We start from the raw sequence: 20,710 nt of genomic DNA on the forward strand, positions 1-20,710 counted from the left end.
CTGATACCATAACATTTGGTATGAGATCTTTGGATTCTAGGGTTTTGTTGCTCCAAATAGGTCATCGTGGTATTTTCGCTATAACATTTTTTCACGATGTTTTAGAATCTAAAAAGAAAACCCATTTGAGAAGAAATCTCCCTGAATCTTGAATCTGAATTTCAGAGCATTTTGTGATATATTTGCAGAGATATGATATGAGGAATTTGGTCTTTTTGCAGACTCTTGAATTACATTCCAAACAGGTGACCTGGGGAAAATTGTCATAACTTTCTCTCTAAGCATCGGATTGAAATTTCATCAGAAGGTACAAAAAGAGGACAGACTTTAGTTTCTTGTAGATATTTTTCAGAGCCAAAGATCAAAATAGGGACACGTGGCACTTCATACACGTTTTCTCTTCTGGAAAGGTCTATAATCAGGTCATCTTGGGAGATTGTGCATAACTCTTTCTTGGAGAATCCACTTTGGATCAAACTAGAGGCATTGGAAAGAGAACACAGAGGGCTACTACAGATCACAATTTCAGAACTTAAAGATACGAAAGCACAAAGTTACAGTCGTTTCAAGATCGAGGTCATAAAATCAAGAAAAAGCAAGATGAAGAAGTTTGATGGCAAGGATCTGGTAAATTGGATACTTCAGATGGAGCAATATTTTGATCTACATGGTGTACCACTGTTACAAAAGGTACATATCACATCTTCATATTTAGATCCGGATTAATTTTTATGGTATGAAGGGCTTTGTTCTCGTAAACAACTTGTTATGTGGTCAATTTTCATGGAGGAAATGATAGCACATTATGAGGATACAAAGAGAAACACCTTATTTAGAGAAACACCACAACGATTGGAAAGAGTAAAAGGGCATTGTGACATAGTGGAAAGAAAAATTATGGGAACGAGGAAGCATACCCCTCACAACTATAAATATGGAAGTGTTGTTTCTCCTAGCCTTCCACAACCTACAAGGGTTACACCACAACAATTGGAAGAAAAAAGATAAAAAGGGCTTTGTTACAATTGTGATAGTGAATGCACTAAAGTTCATAAGTGTGGTGAGAAGAAATTATTTTACATAGAATATGAAGAGGAGGAAGAAAAGGATCAAGAAATATCAAAATAAGAAGATATACGCTAGGACCCCACCCCAGAGAAAGAAGAAATGAATCAGACCATATCTTGTAAAGCATTAGCAAGAATTACCACTCCTCAAACTCTAGAGATAGAAGGACATATCAAGAAGAAAAAGGTTCAAGCAATGAAAGACCACATTGAGCATCAAAAAAAAGTTCTCCAAATTTTAAAGGATAACGCCACTTCGGTGCAAAATCAAACGAAACAACAGGTAGATCAACATTGTAGTGAAAAAGGTTTTGATGTAGGTGATTGATTATTTTTATTGCTACATCTCAAGCAAGCTATTTATGAGAAGGAAATGTTGGCAACACCACATGCACTTAAAAAATGGTGACCTTACCGAATGGGAAGACTCTTCAAGGATGAGGATTTGGAAGCATTGTTTTGTGCTATTTCTATTATCCAACTAGATTGGATAAATGAAGCAAGGGATGAATGGAAGAAGGACGAAGAAGTATGGCCACTTATTCAAAAGTTGCAAAAGATCCCAATTCAAACAATCATATTGGAACCTAGAGCAGTCATAGAAAAAAGAACCCGACAGCTACGAAATCGATCAATTTCATAGTATCTCATCAAGTGGAAGAACTTACCCATTGAAGATTCCACATGGGAGGACAAGAATTTTATACAGAAGCATCAAGAACTACTCAATCGTTGAGGACAACACTTTTTGAAGGAGAGGGGCATGTTAGGTCCCTATACTACTAGTGTAACCCCTCATTGCTATTAGTACAACCCACTTATTATATTGATGTACCCATGTAGTGCCCATATTGTTACTATTGTGCCCCATAGAGGTCCACTATTGTTATTATTGTGCCCTTATATTATTATTGTTATGTCGGCTCTGATTATGTTATGACCCCTTAGACTCCTATATATAGAAAGGAGGTCTTTTCATTTGTATCATCAAGGAATTGCTCATTTGTGTAATGTAAAGGAGGTTTCCCCCTCGAAGAGGCTGAATTCTAAGGCGTTGATCCCTCTTTTCTATCTTTTTCTGAGCTGGTTTCATAACATATACTTTGTAGCCCCATTCACACCATTTGGTAACTCGTTAGCACTAATAAGATTCTCATAGCTTATTATGGAATAATACTTATTTCCTATATATGAATCATCTATTGATAGAGGATATAATATGCTTATGAATTGCTATGGTGAAATTGAAAGAGTGTTCAAGATATGGAGACTTTACCAATGTTTTACTTTTAACTAAGTTATTATGCATGCAATTAATTCCGTCTTGAGTCTACTCTACAAGGGCCAATCAACTTGTAACTGCACAATACTTATGCTATCACCATTGTTGGATAGTCACCATCCCAACCACACCACAGGGAGTAAAGGCTATTTTTAAAAATGGAAGATGGCATTCACCCATATGTTATGAAATTCCATATCATACGTTTTATTAGTAACAAAATCTTTGAGGAGAGTTTTACAAACTTTAACTGAAACTCTAATATTTTTTCTCGTTAAATATGAAAGTAAAAGACACATATAAAGAAATAAGCACGTTATAGATATAAATATTTAATGCATATGGTTAAAATTATAGTTGTCCATCAACTCCTATTATGTTAGAAGCCTTATCAAATCTCTAGTTACATTATAATAACATAAACAAACTTAATGTGTAAGAACCCAAAAATAGATATACATGAAAGATCTTGTTGATTATCATCATATCAATAGAAAACATAAATAAGTGTTCATATCATTATCAAAGGATCTACAACTAAAAGAGAATAATGGAAAATCATTGGAGATTTTTCCCTTATTGGTTTTTCTAAATGGTGGCAGACAAGTATCTCTTGCTCTTATGCCTTCAACATGCAAACTATAGCCCCAACAGAGCCCTCCCATGCATCAAAACCTTGAGGAGATTACTCTTCACTAGCTAGAGCCTAGTCCATCTCAGAGGCCAAAATTTCAACCATAGTTTACTACTGGTGAGACCTTCAATCCATGGGTATGCACAAAGTATTCTCCAACTAAAAATCAATGGAAAGAAGGAAACAAAAAAAAGTGTTCATTGAAACAAAGAACAATGAAACGGGAATAATGGAAAGAGTCCCATGATTCTAGAGTTGTCCTCTCATTATGTACAACATGAATTTATACTCTCAAGTAGGTTCAGAAGTGATGAACAGTTTGATATCTTCGAGATTAATTCTTCCCTATTGCGAATCATATCAACATAAATCAGCTTTCCCTTATGCGTAAACTAGAAATTAAGAATATGTGAGCTACTTATGCGCAAACTAGAAATTAAGAACGTGTGAGCTACTACATGTACAAAGAAGGAAATGTGAGGAGAACAACCAAAACAAAAAAATGTTGAAAAGTCTTCAAGATGACCAAATATCACAGTGAAAAGGGACATGCATGAAATGGGTGTTTTTTTAAATCATATCAACCTCACCATGGGGAAAAGGTGGTGGATTGATAGAGGCACCAACAATTGAGAAACTACACCTAGTCGAGAATTGGAGTTTGATCTACGGTAAATAGAATGATGACTTATGAAAGATTATTGTTTCATTATATTGTCTTTTGTAGAAATTTTTTCAAATAAAGGTATCTACTCCAAAGTACATGGTTATTATATTGTATGTCACTAGCTTTTACTTTAATTTTATCTCCATTGTCAATGAAATATATATGATGTCTTTAGAATTTCCAATTCCTTCGATGCATCTTCTAAGTCTATTGTTATTTTCTTGTACCTACAATAAAAGAAAATAAAGGAAGACATGTCCACCATATAGTGTATTAGTGCACAATGAAAATTATAACAAATGGGAGTGTGATGAGAATGTTTTGATGGAGGTTATGGTATGAAAAATTGTTGATATTGTTGTTAATATATTGCAAAAATCCCACTACAATGGCCTCGCATTCATAATTATTTGTGCTCAGGTTGATGCTGAAGAACATTGTACACAGCTTCAAGGAAGTGGCTTAGTTCCATTGAGCCAACAAATGATGGTTGCTAAATATTTCAGTCATATTGACTTGTCAAGAGCATTGCATACTATGATTAAGTTAGAGTTGTAGGTATGCACATCAATGTTAGTCATATATGTACAATATGTAAAATTAACTATAGGAATCCTAGAATGTAGTCCCTTGAAAACACAATGCTAAAACCTCTATAATTCTGAATGAACATCTATAGTTCTCTGTAAGAGAAGTGAAATAAAGAAAAAAGATTATGTTACATGCGGTAGTTTAGGAACTTGTATTATGAAAGGAAATGATAGAGAGTATTTTTTGTCTTCTTTCAGATTCCACAGCTAAATTTTTTGTAGTGCATATCCTTGTCTGCAATTCATGGAAACTTATCTTTAGTTGTATTTCCTAAATTGAAAGATAAGTTTTTTCCCTTGTAGATAATTTTGGTGACCTTTTGAATTGGTCATGGTTTTAGTTTAAAAGGACTAAGAAATTTTGGTAGTCGCTGAATTGAATCCAGTGACACTAGCCGAATAATATAATATCCTACAATGCGTTTTGAAACGATTGGTTCCATTTTCCTATTCTATTCAAGAATGAGAGAATATCAAATTAGTCATGTCTCTCATTGTACAAAGGATTGATTGGTCATTAAACATGAATAAAGATAAATATTCATATTATACAGAATTGTTTATGAACTAGACATAATTAGGATGTAAATTATTTGAACCCCATATACCTTTGAGAGTGAGCAGTATGCTCATCTAATTGTTGTATCCTCATAAGTCTTTGATGTATATCTCGGAATGGAGGAACATCAAATGCTTTTGAAATGATATCTCTTAATGATGGGTCCTTTGAGAAATTGATTAGACCTTCAACAACATTATCTTTGAGCTCTTCTGATTCATTCTGCAACAATGACAGAAGTATGGGGATGACCCGAGCCTCTGTTAATGCTAGTTTGTCGGCACAATCATTACTGAATTATGCAATAACACCAGATTCCTTCTATCTAACATCATCATTCTCATCCTCCAATAGTACTAGAAGTAGAGGGATTGCACCTAAAGCTTTGACAACAGAGACATAATGTTTGTAGCTAGAGAGATCCCATAAAACATTTGTTTCTACAGCTTTTGCTTCAACATTGGAACCTTGTAGTATCCTCACTAAGTGCTCCGAAATAACAATAACATTCTCTTCTGCAACTACCCAAATGCATAATACATCTTCAAAAAAATTATTTCCCCTGGGGATTGGTTCCTTCAAGCAATTCCACAAAGAGGGGAATGGCACCATCTTGAGAAACATGCCTAAGATAATCAACATCGACCGATATTATGCCAAGATAATTCCCGTCAACAATATTTGTAGCCAAATTATTTTCTTTTATCAACTCAATCAAAAAAATAAATAGCAATTACATTCAAAGGAATCCTTCTGACCCTTCTGATGACTCCTAGTTGTCTAGTTACCTAAGCTGCCATGATCGTAAATGCAATCGTGCCTAATTTAGTTGACTGGATTAACAGGGGGATTCTACCCAAACTAGTTATTTCTCATTGAATGTCCTTCAAATGTGTTAATGAAGTCAATATTTCTCCACCAATTTTCTTTACCTCATAATGGGATGAAACTATAAGATTCATTATTAATTGTGCTCCACTCCCAACTAAAATTACTTGATTACTATGTGTGCATACAACAAGATCCCTCAAAGCCTTGACCACCACCCTCTTTATTCTCCATTCAAATTATAGCAAGGCTCTTACAAGGAAGGGAATAGTTCCAGAATCTCCAATAGTAGAGCTCAAATGATCCCTTCTACGTGCAAGCCTTCCCAACCAAAACGAGGTTGTCTCTTGAAAAAATGGAGACCCACCACTGGAGGGAAGACTTAGAATGGAAATCAAATGTGGAACTATTTCTCCTAAAATGTCCTCTAGAGCGGATTTTTCTATTCTCCCAACCGTAATTGTGGCTCTAATTTGCACTAATTCCCTACCATAATTCAACAATTTTGCAAAGATATTAACTCCCTATTCCCAATCCCACTCCTCTGTGAAATATTTATCATGTGAAACAACAAAGAAAGCCACGGGGTTAATTGGGCTTCATGTTCAAACAATTTCCTATTCCATCTTGATAAATGTGATACTCTAAAGAAAAGTTGGGACAAGATGGTCCTCTATTTGAAACAATAAACGAGTTCGAGACCTTACAATTGGAAGATGAATTTCCTTCATTGATCCCTCATGAGCATACCTCTATTGAAGAATATCTTTTCAAATTCTAGTCACTAGTTACACAACTGAAATGATGTGAAGACACCAAATTAGACAGTGAGTGCATTTTCCTAATTGTATCCAAGATGAAGGGTCCATATTAGGTATTCTATTCTACATTTTATTCTACAATTGATTAACTTGGTGATAATTTTAAAATGAATTCTTTTGAGTTATTTTGTGAATGCTTAATAAGTGAAAAATTTAAGCTTTAGTAGTTAAATGCTCTTTCTAGCTCAATGTCTCAAGCTCTTGTAGTGCATATCTCCAAAGAAAAATCCAAATCTAGTCCTCAAAAGAAGAAGGATTTTATTCAAAGTAGTGAGCCTCCCTCCAAACTTGAGAAAAAAATCAAAGCCCTCTCCATCCTCTTCCAAGTTTAGAACGTCTTCCTCCAAGCCATGGATGAAGAGGTGAAATCAAACCTACAACTTTTATGGAGGAGAAGCACATCCAGAATCCAAGTGTTATAAGAAACTTGAAGCATTCAATGAAGAGATGAAGCAGAATAATATTTCAATATATAAACCCTCTTCATATGGTAGAGGGCATGCTTTATTTTCTTGATATTTAGATGCATTCTTAGATAGATGGATATTTGACTCACGTGCATCTCATCATATGACTCATTCCAGTAAGTTTCTTCCATCTCCATCTAATTCTAGTGTTTCCCATATTACAATGAGAGACTTGTCACAACTTGATGTTCATGGATCAAGCATTATGCATTTAGATGATGATTTCAACAAGAATTTTTTTCTTGTGCCTAACATCTCTACAACTTTCCTTTCTATTTATCGGATCAACCATTCTCGGGATGGGAAAAGAGTTGAGTTTCTCCCAATGATTTAGCTATTTAATAACTACAATATCTAGAAGTTGTTGTTTCATATTGATAGGTAGATCAAAACTCTCTCTTATATATACTGGTAGGTTTATATCCTTCTTCTTGTAACTCTTTTATTGTACATTCTGATCCATTAAGTAAGATTTGGCATGAAATATTTAGACACCTTAACTAAAAATATTTGTAGCAAATGAATTCTCAAAATCTTGTTCTTCGACTTCCTAAGGTGCCATGCATAGATGGGGTTTGCTAGGATGTGCTCCTGGAAAACAATATCAAGGTCCCTTTTCAAAAGGAAAATCACTAAGGGCTATTGTTCCTCTCAAGTTTGTACATAGTGATCTTATCATCTTTCCAACTCGTTCCTTTTTAGGATCTAAGTATGCAGCTAACTTCATTGATGATTTCTCACACAGATCTTGGGTATATTTTCTTATTTTTAAAAGTGAAGTCTCGGCCACTTTCAAAACTTTTAAAGCTTTTTCTCGGAAGAAATCCTCTCTTTAAGTCAAGAATCTACGCACATATAATGGTGGGGATTATGTCAGTCAGGCATTCAAATATTTTTGTAGATAATGTGGCGTCTTGCGTCAACACTCTATTCCCTACACCCCTTAGCAGAATGGTGTTGCTAAAAGGAAGAACATGACATTGAAAGAAATGGCCAATTGCATGGTTCAGTCCAAGAGCCTTCCATCCTCCTTCTAGGCCAGAGAAATGAACTGTGCCAATTATATTTAGAATTAGATGCCCCATAAAGTATTGTTACATGTGACTTTAGAGGAATCTTGGAGTCATGTCAAACTTGATCTCTCTACTTTCAGAGTCATTGGCAGTGCAACATGGGCCTTGATTCCAAATGAGAAATGTAAAGACATGAAGAAAGAAAACCTACGTACATGAAATCATATATATTGTTTGATCCTATTACAAAGTATGTTTCATTTCATATAGGTGTTTTTTTATGATAAATTCAAACACTCAACATAATCCACTCTCTCCATAGATTACAATGATGATGTAAGCCGTGTTAATAGTTTTATTCTTGATGATCAAGAGAATGATGAGAATCGTCCTCCTGAAGATGAATATAATCGAAAAGAACCACGAATTCATGTAGTTTATCAGCCTACACAGGAACATATTAATCAGGAACAAGAGAGGAGAAGCATTCCCCGAAGAAGCGACCTGAAATGTATGCCTATAATGTATTTTAGTTTAGTTATTGTTCTCCTGCTCTGAACAATATTCAGCCCAAATATAGTTGGTATTTCTCTTTCAAATCATACTCTTTCAGAGTATCTACAAGAATTTTTTATGTTATTGGGATACCTGAATGGGAAGTTTCCATTATAGAGGAGTATTCTTTCTCGATGAAGAAATGCACATGGGATATCGTTCTTCTTCCCAAGGGACGAAAACTAGTTCATTACAAATGTGTCTATAGGACAAAGTATATTGCAGATGGTATTGCCACATACCTACAATTGTGCCAAAGTATATTGCAGAATCTAAGATGGAAGGTTTTACTGACATGATTATGATGATTTTGTTGATGATTTTAAGTCTACCTTAAACTTTTTTTACCCTCTTGGTTCACCTCCTATTGCCTGTTCCTACAAGAAACAATCAGGAATTCCATTTTCTTCCATCGAGGCTGAATATCATGTTGTAGTCTTGGCTAGCAAAGAAGTGCCTTGGATTCGACAGTTACTGATGGAGTTTAGAATTGAAAAAGAGAATCTGACCACTCTTTGGTATGACAACCAAAGATCCATCAACATCTCTACTAATCCAGTTCAGCATCAGCGACGCAAACACATAGAGATCTACATGCACTTTATCTAGTAGTTGATCCAAGGTAGAGTTTTTAATCTCCAATGTCTACCTACCGATGTGCAAGTGGTTGACATCTTCACTAAACCTCTTGCATATCCTAGGTTTCTTCAACTTCGTTCGATGCTTGGGGTGAAGGAGGTAGTCTTTGGGTGGTCCTCTTAAATCCTCCTCCCTTCACTATTTTTTTTATTTTTTATTTAGTTTCTTATTTCTCGTTTTCTATGAGGCTTAATTGTTGTTATACATGGGTACCTCATTAGGCCTAGTTGTTGGGACCCATTTTTTTGTTTCCTCTCAATGTTTTGCTTATTGGGGGGATGTTGGTGTTGGTAATTTCTAAAGAAAGCATATTTATTTTCTTTGTTGTGTTGTGAGCTATAAGCTCACGTGGGTTTCCTATTTTCCCACTCTGGGGGTTATCCATGGGGCTCATCCTATTGTATATATACACATTCATTTTATTTTTTGTTTAATAAAGTATAAGGTTTGATTTTCAATCTGATCATGGAGAGTTTGAGACTCTTTCAAGTTCCTCATGGGAAAGAATAAGTAATTATTATAATTAAAAAAAGAAAGATAAAATGTAGTTAGCTAGCTACCCTTTCAGTGGGTTTGGGATCTAGAAGCTTATCCTCTGGCACAAAGCCTCAATCCTACTTGTCTGAGTCTATGTCCATTTCCTCGACATCTAATTTCTTTGCTTTGGGACTCTCAAAAGCCTAGGTCCACACAAATCTGAGGTCCTTTTTGGGGCTCTATCATTTTTAGGGCAGAATCCATCTGTGCTAGATCATCTACCTTGTGACCACCTATGGTATTAGATATTTGATTTCCTTTTCATAATCAATGCATTCTTGCTATGTTATTTGCTTATTTTCTTGGTTGTTTTTTGTGTCAAAAGGGCACTTATCGTCTTCTTTGGGGAGGCAATGATCACTTATGCCATTGGTTTCATTTTTGTCCATGGAATACTAGATATAGCCCCATAATACAAGTTATGGAGGAAAAGAGAGAAAACAAAACATATAGTTTATTTAGATTACACTGATAGAGAAATGATTCCTAGGTAGTGTGAGGTGCACCAACCAAACAACTTCTCCATCGATTCCTATCTGATGATGGAAACAACATAATGAAACATGGGCTTTAACCTTCGAATCCCCATTTTGGGCACCTGTTTGTGCCTTCCCAACCCCACTAGTAGTCGGTATTCACTCCAGGCCAAAATACATAATTCAGCAAGAAATATTGATTAATGGATGGTAGTGCCCCTGATACATCTATCTTTATTTGAGGCGAGGCCCATTCCATTCTCGTTTCCATAACCTAGTTTCCTAACATTTCTGATCCACCCAGATAGATCTCATTTATTTAAGCGTCGCTTTGCATTTCTCTAGAACTATTTTTAAGTCTCTCGGAGAGATGGAGGGATTGGGTATGGGCCATCGCTCCGTAGTGTGACCAACCTTGTCCACATTCCTGCAGTAGAACCAAAGAACCATGATTAGAGGCACGAACAATCCAATCTCATGAACTCAACTACATGATTCAGATCATATGTGCGATGGCATAACCACACCCTTCCTTCTTCTTATTTCCCCTAGAAAAACCTTTCAAATCTAGGGAAATAAAAAAAATATTTGAAAGAAACAAATCCATGAAACCTTGAATGGAACTTAAATGAAATGCTTGTGTGGTTTTGAAGGGGAATACAATTTTATTAAATAAAATTTTCAGTATTTTCTTGTGTTTAATGGGAGGTATTTCTTGTTATAAATAATTATTAATTTATGAAAATTGTTAGGTCTTTGTGCCACCAAATATTATTTGAGGTATTTTTGTTGATTTATTAAAATTGAATTATGGTGATATCAAAACAAGATTTGTGTGGTTAAAAAGTGCAGAAATGTAGTGATGTCATGGTAATGATCAATCATCATTTCCAATTAAATGTTTCGTTTAATAAGGATAACTAATTTATGGAGATTTTTGATGATGTTGAGTAGAGGGAGTAAACATGGGAAAGGTAATACTTTGGCTCTCACATGTTTTAAAAAATTGATATCTCTTTGTCCATAAACATTGGGGGTGGAAAAATAACATAGGTTCTAGAGCTAAGTTTGTTCCAGCTTAGTTATATCTTGAACCACAAATTGGTGTTGACCTCATGGATATGATAGAAATTTGGTGGCTTGTAGGGTAGTCTTATCATGAAATAAGATGGGTACACATCAAATATGATTTGTGTGGTCAAAAAGTATAGTGACGTAGTAACATCATAGGATTAATTATCATTTCCAATGAAATGTTTGTTTTAGTAAGGATAACTAATCTATGAATATTTTCTGTGATGTTCAATAGAGGGAGTCCACGTGGGAAAGGTGATAGTTTGGCTCCCATATGCTTTAGAAATTGATCTCTTTATCCACAATCATTATAGGTGGGAAAAACTCCTAGGCTCTAGAGCTAAGCTTGTTCCAAATTAGTTATATCTTGAACCACAAATTGTTGTTGACCCCATGGATATGGTAGAAATTTGGTGGCTTTTAGGGTAGTCTTACCATGAAATAATTTTGTCACTTATTATCTAGTCCTATTTTTTAATCCTAGACTAAATTAGTCATTTAAGTTAGTCACTTTTAATTTAGTCACTTATTAGCTAGTCGTCTATTTTATCCCTAGACTAAATTAGTCATTTAAGTTAGTCATTTTTAGTTCAGTCACTTCAAGTTTCCCAAATTTAGTAGTAATTCACTTGAAATACTTGCGGTGACTAACTTTTTTCTTAACCTAGTAATTAATTTCATAATTTTCTACTACTGATCCAACTTAACATAGGACCTTTATGCTATGGAAAACTATGATAGTTTCAGAAAAAGATATGGAGTGTTCCAAATTACTATTTATCATTGTATTTTAGACTCTATCTCTAACATTAACTTTCCTATTTCTAATGATTGTTAATTTTCCTTCCTTTCTTGCCTCCTTTACCTTTTGGACAATTTTTTTTAGTTTAACTTGGTCTCTCAGGATAACATCCTCATTTATTAATATTCTTGATGATTTCTCATTTCCCTTCCTTTCTCGCCCCCTTTAACTTTTGGACTTATTTTTTTAGTTGAGCTTTGTCTTTTCAAATAAGATCCTCATTGATAAAGATTCTTGACCCTTTTAGGGTTGGAGATTTATTAACTATAACTATTTTATGGTCATTACAACCTATATTAACATGGATCAATTTAAGTTTATGCTAAAGTACCTTTCCCAGCCATTTCTTTTATGTTAGATAAGTTGTTTTAATTTCCACCTTTTACTATTTCTAATGTCCATTCATTGTTTTTCTTTTTTATACTAGAAACTACGAGGTTGAGGGCTCCTCAGTTGAGCTCATGACCTAGTTCAATATCTAGTTCAATTAGTACGTTCATTTCTTCTTTTATGGGTTTGATATCTAGTTTATTATTTGAGCTACTCAGGGCTGAATTATTATTTAGTTTTTCTTTTAATTACTTAATCTTGTCTCTCAGTGTGCAATTTTCTTAACATGTTAAATTTCTTTATGTTCTATTTCCCACTTCCTATCTTTTACACCTTGGATTTCAGTCTTAATTAATATAAATAATTATGTTTTTTATGTATATATTAATTATTTTGACCGAGGTTAAACTTTTTATGCTTAATATTTTTGCAAATTTTATGGAAAAGATTAAGGGTAATTAATTTATAGTTACGAATTTCAATCAAATCAATTTTCAAGTTCAAGGTTTAGTCAAATTTAATAAAAGGAATCAGGGGATTCAAAGTATATATCAATGGAGTAGTCTAAATTATAGACAAAATAGCCTTTTCAAGCATTTTTTCAGTTAATTTTAACCAAATTCAGGAATAGTTTTTTTTTTTTTTTTTTTAACTGATCACCACATTCATTAATCAAATTATGTTACATTTGAAAAATAGATTACCACATTCATTAATAAATTAATGTTACATATAAATACATGTAGTGTTGTCTCAATATAGGTAAACCATCTTGGACAGACAATCACTTGGTTGAGAGAATATCTAAACCACAAACCAATATAGGAAACATCTAGATCTAAACAACTTCTAAATGATAGGAACAAACACCTTTACATAGAAAGAATCACAATTAAGACAAGTGGGAATTATATTTTCCAAGTCGCCCCCTTAATGACTACTTCTCACGATCTCAATCAGAAAAATCTAGTTGTTGTTTTGGTGTTTACAAACTTGATTAAAAGATATGTCAACGTCCATATAAAGGAATAACAATGTACCTAAATGCATGGGTTCCCAACCACCGCAATTGCCAACCTACTAGGATGCCCTTCCCATACATGGTCCTTTTAACCATTATAACTTCATACATATACATGTGCCTGCAAATCCCCCTCCATCATCGTCATTATGGGTTTTCTCAAGTTACCCGTAACCATGCTCAAGGCTTTATCGTCTTACCATAAACCATGCTGAGCGTTTTGTTGGCCAACCCTAAACCACACCTACAGGAATACCTGTCTAATTCACTCTCACACATCATTTCTGCCTTGCCACAGACATAGACTCTAAAGTGGTTTTCAACTTACCTGAAACCTACTCTTACATACACTCTCACAAGTGGTTTCTAACTTATCACAAACCTCAAATTCCGAAGTGGTTTCTAACTGGCCACAAACCTACAATTACATAGTTGTTTTAAGATTACCACAGACTTTATGGGGGGTACACATGCCTCATAAATCTCACATGAAAATTTACTCAGACACAATACCTACTCCGACTTGTGGAGTTACCAGGAACATATTTTCCAATGACCACTAGAAAACGTTATGTTTACTTACTAATACACGTGTGACTCAAAATAAAACATGATAGTGAGTCTATCCCACAAACTCACACTATCTCACACAAAAATTAACTATGCTTCCCTTTGGATCCTTTGCCACTAATCTTGGATACACCGCACCGTTCATATACTGGAGCACACTACTCCTTTACCACTTGAGTATTTCCATATGATGATGCTACTAGACCCACCAGCATGACAAGGGATCTCCCCAGTAAGAAGTCCCAATTAGACATCAGACTATTTGGTGTAGGAGTCCTAGCAGCAGATCATACGGTGTTGCCTTGACCACAGTTTCGCACAAAGGAAAGAAAGATGTCCCTATTGGTAGCAAGGGTGTGACAACTGTGGTGAGTTAAGGAAGGTACATTAATGGTTCCAACATACGAAAAGTGGGGTCTGTGCGCCCCTTCAAAACATGCAATAGTACGTGGCTTGGAAGGGAACACATGAGCGAAGACTGATCACAAACTGAAAAGAAAATTAGCGAGCAATCAAAAGTGATGGTTAAACAAATCATCCCATATCAGTAAGATTCATACATACTTATACATAATAGTCCATACATGCATGTGTAAGAAAACAAATACATATATCATTTATAGTAAACAAGATAGCTGTAATACCATATGACATATGAATGAAACGTGTTGGCTCTGTTATATTAAGAATTGTAAGTTCTGTTCATGCAACACATCCATGTCCAACTACTGGTTTTGATAGTGTTATCTGGAAATCTAGTATCTATGCAGAGCTGCTAGTCCCACTAAGGCTGGTAGCTACCTTAGAAACAAACAAACTAAAACCACTTTCGTTTTCCTTTATGAGAAGTAGATAAGAGGGGAAAGAAGGAGACCAACCTATGTCTTGCGCTTGGCTCCTTGCTTGATTCCTCTCCCTTTTGATAGATCTTTGCCACTCGCTTCCTCATCTACTTAGCTTCAAAGAGCACCTGTAGAATCAAAGCAGCATAACACTATCCAAGAACATAGATCTACCATCATAAACAATACAGGACCAGATATATATTGACCACACAAATGCATATATCATCAATCATAAAAGAATGTGGAAAAAAACTTGAATAGCTTTATTAATAATCAAGAATAGCAAAGATTACAACCAATTGTTCTGACCCAACGTCATCCTCTCAGAAAGAAGACCCTTCTTCACCTCATGAAAAGCTTAGATCACCCAACACTATGATGTTACACCAAGAAACCAGCAGCACTTCCTTACAAGATACAAAATTCTAGCCTTTGGATCTCTGGGATGAGGGATCCATATATAGATGTCTGCAAGGGGCGTGAGTCAGCTTTTGAGATTTGATTAGTGTCCTCTCTCTGATAGTTCTTGATTCCACTTGGAGATTGATGATCTCTTACACATCCCTCGGCGAATGCAGAGAGGCAAGTGTCATAGGAGAAGTTTCTGGAAGATTCCATGATCCTCTCGTGTGCATTTAGGTGGGATGCAGCACACTTTGACGATGGAGCAGGTGAGATGGTCCAATTTTGACCAGTTCTGAGTAGTTTTTCATGGAGAACTTTTGGGAGATGATGTAATCAGTTGACCTTGTTCTTTTAGGGGTTGGAACAACACTTTTAGGGACTTAAGAGCCCTCGGTTTATGGACATTTATGATTGGGGTTTTGTCCCAAAAATGTCTATAACAGTTTCCCCCTAAAGCATGAGGTCATTAATCTTTTGATGTCGGGTGAAATGCTTTATCATGAGGATCCAAAGTTTTTTCAAGCTGGAAGGTGACGTGTAATAAGGTACAATACAATACATTATCTTCATAATATTTTCATGATCTAGCTGAGGCGGGCATTCCCATGCTCAGCTTTATAAATTCATTTTCATGTACATAAGACAGACAATCGTCTGAGTGTATATTGATGATTCTAGTAGAGCCATCATCCCTTGGATTGGATGATTAATTGTGCAGTAATGACGTACATTGATGTATTTATTTTCTTGAATATATATCACAGCCCAGATGGATGAAACTAGATCCGGGGTCTTCAATCTCGTTCGATCTTCACTCAAAGTACAAGTCGATCCATGTGGGATATGATCTGGAGTTGAACATGGAAAGGCATCGCCTAATTACCAGACAATGATGTAAGCTATTAGCAGGCACGAGAGGAATCACCGATAATGATGATCACCCTCAAGGTACTACAGTACAATTCACGTGGTGTGAATAAGGGACTTGGCATCGCACACCATGAAAAATCTTTTGGTTGAAGGCCATTGATTTAAACCTGTCGCCGAAAGTAAGAAACTTGCCATTGAGGCATGCAAGCTTCAAAGTACTTCAAGGGTTGTTCCTAGATCGACTTCCTGGATAATGAGCTGATGTTGACAAAAAGTGATCCGTCATAGGAGGGCCTTAGTGAATCCCACATCAATGACACGGAACAGAGAAAATAATTTTAATGGAGGTGAAAACGATCTGACAACATAAGGTTCAAGGTGGTGGTCATGAAAGGATGGAGCGTAAATGTATTGCAGTGGATGAGACACAGGTGAATTCTCTGAGCGACTTCTCTTGAACATATCGGTGACACTGACATGATGGATTGGTAGCATTAACCCAAAATATGGATGGTGTGATGGACCCATGGTGATATGACTAGTGAATGGAACAACCCAACCTGACTCAGATGCGGAGAGAAAGTGTCATGTCCAAGAGCGACTTGCTACCAATAAAGTTTCTTCAAGCTTTCTTCCCAATTTTTCCCCAGTCATTGCCAACCAGTACCTCTTTATTTTTCTCAAGCTTGAGGAGGATAAAATATGCTTGTTCTATAATTTTCCCTTCGGGCAAACCCATCGCTATGTTTTAATGAGCCTAGCAATAGTGAAACTCGTTCTTGTCTGTATGGAAAAGTTTGTCGCTATTCGGTTTTAACGAGTTTAACGACAAAGATAACTCTGTCCTTTTCAATTTTAGAGAGTCTAAAAAGGGACGTAAAGAAAACTCCAATAAACCTTTTTCATCATATAATCCCTTGAGTCCAAAAAAGTATAAAAGAATACAAAAGTGATGAATTTTCGGTACTTTTAACGAGCTGAACAAAACAAGTGCTCAATCTTTTTGTGTAATAATTTCTCAAGTCCAAAAAGATTAAAATATAAAGGAGGGATAGCACTTTTGGTCACTTTAACGAGCTGGAGAGGCCAATTACTCGGCAATATTTTCATATTTTATGAGTCAGTTGAAAAGAGCTTAAAGGAGACTCATTTTTTGAGGAATAAGTGATAAATTTGGGTAGCAACTATTTCCAGGTAAGGTTTGGAATTTTCCAATCACATCAGTGTCACAAGGATGGCTAACAGGATCACTCTTCACAGCGGTTAATCAAAAAGGGTAAACAATCAAATGGAGGTGAATGATCGGCTAATACGGAGTGGAGGTGATGATGAGAACATGACCAAGGCTTAAAAGGCTGATGATAATGCATTCACGATGGTTATTTACCGGAAATTAGTTAATTTTTTAATGAGCTTAAACTCTGGGGGAACATTTGCTCATTGCTTATGTTTATTTTTTAACGAGCTTGAATTCCGCATTAAAACTTCTCGAGGTGGGTTTTTTTTTTAACGAGCTTTAACCCTGCGGTAACACTGCTCGTGGCAAGTTTATTTTTTAATGAGGTTGAACCCTGCGATAACACTTCTCATGATAAGTTTGCATGCCCCCAGCATAATAATGCAAATCGAGGTGCATGCCCCCCAAGCTTCATTGCATTCATATTGGTGGTTGGAATGAAGGTTTACCTTCGAGATCTTCTAAAGACTCGACTTTGATTTTACGAGATCGTAATCAAAGACTCGATTTGAAAAGGGAGTCGTTTCATTTTTTAATGAGGTTGACACAGTAAAAGAACTATCCTCATGACTCCTTGTTTCATTTTTTAACGAGGTCGACACGAGATAAGAACCATCCTCGAAATCCATCGTATTTACAATATTTAATAGAAAATAAAAAACTGAACGATGATTAAGGTCATTGGAATAATCTTCGTTGTAATCCGGAAGATGGGAACGATGGTGGTAATCTTCCCATGGTGCCTCTCCTAACATCATTGACTTAATGATTCCTTTGTCTGTAGAATGTACATGTGACCAAGGATCTTAAGAGGTACTATATTCCTTAGACCTATCTATCCAAACACTTGATGAGTGTTGATTTGGGTTTGCCCCCAAGGCCAAGAAAATTGATTGCTACAATATGTCTAAAATGGCGATGGTCCATGCTGAAAAAATGTTTAGGAATCTTGCGAATCCATTAGATATAGAAGATTTCATATTGCAGGTTTCCACTGTGGCCACTTCCTCCAGATTACTCAGAGGTGGTAGGGAAAAAGTACCCATTAAGGCAGGGTCTTTCAGTAGGCCTACTCCGATATTTTGAGGTGAATGGGGGCTTCCATGGATCATCGGAATGCTTCCCGTAAATTGGGAACTATTGGGGAGAAATGTTTGTTGGTCGACAATTGTAATTCTTCCTTGAAAAGGAAATGCAATCTTCCTAATGTAGGTTGACACAACGGCAGCCATGGCATATATCCAGGGCCTTCCCAGTAGGATGTTGTAATTGAGGTTTCGATCGATTACTTCGACATCTATTTCTACTATTTCCCCCCCCAGTTCAACTTGCAAGTTACCTAGAATCCCATATGGAGTATATGTTCGTCCATCAAATGCTTTTAATGTCATCGAGGATCGTGACAAGGTTGGAGATCCTAAAGTTTCCCAGCAACTCATCGACATAATACATGTAGATGCCCCCTCATCGAATTAAACAATTTTGTTGAGGGATTTCACTTGAATGAGGAAAGCTAGTTGAGTTGGTAACTGAGGATCATATCCTTTGTGTTTAAAGGACACAAGATTAGAATCCTTTGGGTCTATCCCACCTATTGTTGATAATAAAGCTTGCTTTTGGGAGGGGAAATATTGCAGTACCTCAAGTGTCAACATAGCGGATGGAGATTGGGCCAGATCTTCCACTATATTATAATGTTGTGCTTCTTTGGCATGAGGATTAAATGTTGACTTGTGTACTACTCCCTTTTGTAGTTTTATTGTTAGCTTCAGAATGATGGGTGGTGCAACTTCTATCGAGGTTGTTGTCGAACTACTGGGTTGATCTTTATCCTTATTATTCGACAACTGTGGATTCCTGTAATCTTTATTCCTTGTCGTTATCAAAGAATAATTTTTCTATTTTGAAACCAACAACATCAGCACTTGGGATGGGGAAGCATTATCACTGGCAACCAAATTTGTTCTTGGATTTGGAAACGGATCAGTTAATACTGCCGTGGTTTTTGAATTCTTGAAGAATTTTAGCTCAGCTTTATATGGACAATCTCTTGTCCAATGATCCTCATCACATATTAGACATGGATGATTTGGTTTCTTATCTATAGAAGGGTTTGCAGAAGATTTTTCAGGTAATGTTTGCTCCTGTTTCTTCTTCTTCCCTTTGTTTTTCTTCTTGCCTCCTGGTTGCTTAGTTTCTTTGCCTTTGTCAATTGAGACGGCATTTACTTCCGAGGCAAGAAGTTCTTCTTTTGCATTTTGACTAGAAATCTTACGGGCCTTTTTAGATGTAGCCTTTGTTGATTTCATGTTTGCTGTACCAATCATGCCATTTCTAGCATGAGAGTCATTTTTTGATTTAGGAGGCGGAGGAACAGAAAATTCCGGCCTCGAAGCATCAGGGATTTTATCGTAGAGTGTGCCAAACTGAGTATAAATCAAGTCTAAATATTGCGCACGAGCAATAACTTGCTCTTCAGTGATGAATCCTCCCTTTGCCACATCTTCTGTAATGGAAGGTAATAATGACTTAATAAACCATTCAGCTAAAAGCTGACTGAGAACATACATTTTTACCATTCTACGATGATGTCGCCACTCATGAATATGATTAGATATGTGAGTGGCCGTCATTTGCTTGAAATTGATAAGAAATTCTATTCCTGTTTCGTACCTTATGGGTAACTGAAAATGGGTTAAAAAGGTTGTGGCTAGGGTATTGAATTTACCAAACAAAGCTTTAGGTAATTCGATATACCATTTCACTGCCGGACCAGTTAACGTTCTCTGAAAAAGGCGAAGCCTAGTCGAATCATCGTTTAGGGTGTTTGATGAACACCACAGATGAAAGGTCATCACATGATTTGATAGGTCTTCACCCGGATTTCCATTAAATTTAGGAATATCTGACGGAAGTTTATGCGGAATCGTTGGCCACCAAGGGGCTAAGCAATTGGATCGTTTGTTAACTGATTTAGATGCGCTAACTCTAAAGTTGCCACAAAGGGTAAACATTGATTTAGGTTTGGCGAAGCATACCCAAGATAAGATGGAATTTCCTGAGTAGTTGGTCTTTGCATACCAGCATAATGCATTTGATGCTAGTAACTTTGGTAAGGTTGATGGGCATAACCATTGTAGAATGGTTGATTTTGACCGTTTTGAATATACGGCTGCCCATTGTTTGCAAAGATTTGTTGCTCAGATCCTTGGTAAACTTGTTGGAATTGTGGTTGTTGAGATTGCACCAGCCATGGTTGTGAACCCATGTGTTGTTGTCCAATACTGGCGGTTTGACCAAGATGAGGGGTAATTGTACCCGTTTGGGTCTATGTCATTCCACTAGTAGGCGATTGTGGTTGAGTCGCAGGGACAAGAGACTGTTGCATTACAACCTGAGAAACATGAGGTTGGCATACAAC

General features: G+C 36.1%; 1 pseudogene; it reads right to left on the bottom strand.

The window, feature by feature from the left end:
* Positions 1–4,817: 4,817 nt before the first annotated feature.
* LOC149218851 (uncharacterized) overlaps positions 4,818–20,710 on the bottom strand; it is an 89,154-nt pseudogene continuing 73,261 nt past the window's right edge.

The sequence above is a fragment of the Pinus tabuliformis genome, chromosome Q, assembly GCF_031772625.1.
Source record: "Pinus tabuliformis cultivar Carrire ecotype Pingquan chromosome Q, CPIR1, whole genome shotgun sequence".
In the NCBI taxonomy this organism is placed as follows: Eukaryota; Viridiplantae; Streptophyta; class Pinopsida; order Pinales; family Pinaceae; genus Pinus; species Pinus tabuliformis.